At 57.7% G+C, this 2,500-nt stretch overlaps 1 non-coding gene across 1 annotated transcript in view; it reads left to right on the top strand.

Annotated features, from left to right (window-relative positions):
- The first annotated feature begins 1,851 nt into the window (after positions 1-1,851).
- Positions 1,852-2,500, top strand: part of LOC124752790 — a 1,909-nt gene continuing 1,260 nt past the window's right edge. Inside the window, exon 1 of the ribosomal RNA XR_007012174.1 lies at positions 1,852-2,500. This exon is cut by the window's right edge and continues 1,260 nt beyond it. This is a non-coding gene — a ribosomal RNA (small subunit ribosomal RNA).

The raw sequence follows: 2,500 nt of genomic DNA, 5'->3' as shown, positions 1-2,500 counted from the left end.
AACCCATGTTGTGCCTTAACCTAACCCATGTTGTCGCCTTAACGTAACCCACGTTGTCGCCTAAACCTGCTCTGTAATTGTTATACGACTCGTTCAATTACTGTAGTGTTGCCCACCCGCAACCCTCGCAATATAGTTCGCTACTCGCACTGCCCGCACCCCTGTGTATCGCTTCATGTTAAACACCTTGCAAGTCTTGCTCACTTTCCACATGCTCCTGCTGTACACTGTAATGTGGATGGCAGCAGGACGTACATGCCGCCCCTCCCCACGTCCCCACCTTGCCCCCTGCCTTCGCAAGCTGGTTGGTGAGAAGTTTGCATGTTCAATGCCCTTCGCATGCGACGTACTCAGGCTACGTTGTGGTGCGGCCTGTGTCAACTGTCCGCTGATGTCGTACGCGTGAACCACAATCTGTACTGCACATTCGTCCTTATGTACTGAATGATACATCGTGGCACATGTGTGACCGCACAACGACTGCGCCCAAAAACGGCGGACCATACAGTGCAAATATTGTGCACGCAGCTACGTGTCGTCTCCCTATGAGAGCTGGATTGCAGTGTGGTACGCCATAGAGACGTGTGGGAGGAACGGACGCCGTGGATGGCGATCAGCATGAGCTGTCTGTTGATGTATTCGGACCTAGTCGTCTCTCCTCACACACCGTGATGGCATGGTGCACCGCGTTCCATATCTGCGACATGCTACAGAGGCCGGTTGACAGTCGTTCGAGCAATGGACATCGCATACGTACGGGGGCCACCTTCCACGTATTGTCTAGGCGTGCACATTTTGTTGCGTGTATGTGGGCAGACGTAGTGTGGCGTGATACCTGACACAGGCATGCAATAATCGTTGAAGTTGCAAATGGCGATGGACGCCTGCGTTTTCTGGTGAAGTTACGCAAATGAACAAATGGTAACCTGTTGTGGTGCGGTTGTTCTCGCTAGGGGTGAATCGGTGATGGCGACGATAGGTTGAGGTACTAACCGGTTGTTCCAGCGATACCCACCATGCCGACGAAACTGAACGGCATCTGGGTGTGAAGCGATACGCGGCGGTGGCTGGGTGGGACCGTCCCCGGCCGGTGAGGGGGCGCCTCCCGGCGTGCTGGCCGCGCGGTGCGTGGGCGCACGCGCTACAGCCGGCTGGTGGGGGCGGCCAGTGGCAGGCGCGCCGGCCGACGGACGCGGCAGGCGTCGCAGCTGCGCGCCGGCGCACCCTGCGCGCGGCGCCGTGCGGCCAAAGTAGGTCCTCGCGGGCCCGGTGCGAAGCGCGGTGGACATCTTCAGTGTGCTGGTCCGATTGAGGACTGTGTGCGTTGAGGATGCGCCGCCGCCCGGCGCTCGGCGCCGCGACGCCGTCTGCTGCTCGGTCGCCCCAGCGGTTCTCGCTGGTGGTTTGTATCGCAGCTGTGCGGATGTGTTGGCGCGTGCGCTGTGCTGGGAGAGTTCGCTTCGGCACCCAAGTGGGGCTTTTGTCCTTCTGTGGCGCTGGCGTTGGAGCTGCCGGTCACCGTAGGTGGCGCGTGTTGTCTCCCGCCGGCAATGCCACGACAGCACGCTCCCGGGCCTCTGTCGGCAGCGGCAAGCTCAGTTGGGAGCACGGGTGGTCGCACCGAAAGCGTCTACTCGCCTAACTCCGGGCGATTGCGCCTCTCTCGAACCCGACCAAGTACTTGGGACGGCGCTGCGCGCCGCCGGGACCTGAGAGGGTTTCGAGGTGTATTGTGCAGGGGAGCTCAGCCTCCTCCTGTTTGCAGAATGATTGAGCGGACGCTTGCGTGTTCGCGCGGGCCCCCGGGACACACTCCCGGGCGGCCGGCTGCTCAGCTCTAGTTGACGCAGCTCCCTGGTTGATCCTGCCAGTAGTCATATGCTTGTCTCAAAGATTAAGCCATGCATGTCTCAGTACAAGCCGCATTAAGGTGAAACCGCGAATGGCTCATTAAATCAGTTATGGTTCCTTAGATCGTACCCACGTTACTTGGATAACTGTGGTAATTCTAGAGCTAATACATGCAAACAGAGTCCCGACCAGAGATGGAAGGGACGCTTTTATTAGATCAAAACCAATCGGTCGGCTCGTCCGGTCCGTTTGCCTTGGTGACTCTGAATAACTTTGGGCTGATCGCACGGTCCTCGTACCGGCGACGCATCTTTCAAATGTCTGCCTTATCAACTGTCGATGGTAGGTTCTGCGCCTACCATGGTTGTAACGGGTAACGGGGAATCAGGGTTCGATTCCGGAGAGGGAGCCTGAGAAACGGCTACCACATCCAAGGAAGGCAGCAGGCGCGCAAATTACCCACTCCCGGCACGGGGAGGTAGTGACGAAAAATAACGATACGGGACTCATCCGAGGCCCCGTAATCGGAATGAGTACACTTTAAATCCTTTAACGAGTATCTATTGGAGGGCAAGTCTGGTGCCAGCAGCCGCGGTAATTCCAGCTCCAATAGCGTATATTAAAGTTGTTGCGGTTAAAAAGCTCGTAG

This window comes from Schistocerca piceifrons, unplaced genomic scaffold, assembly GCF_021461385.2.
Source record: "Schistocerca piceifrons isolate TAMUIC-IGC-003096 unplaced genomic scaffold, iqSchPice1.1 HiC_scaffold_48, whole genome shotgun sequence".
Lineage (NCBI taxonomy): Eukaryota > Metazoa > Arthropoda > Insecta > Orthoptera > Acrididae > Schistocerca > Schistocerca piceifrons.
This window is presented reverse-complemented; position numbering and strand designations above follow the sequence as displayed.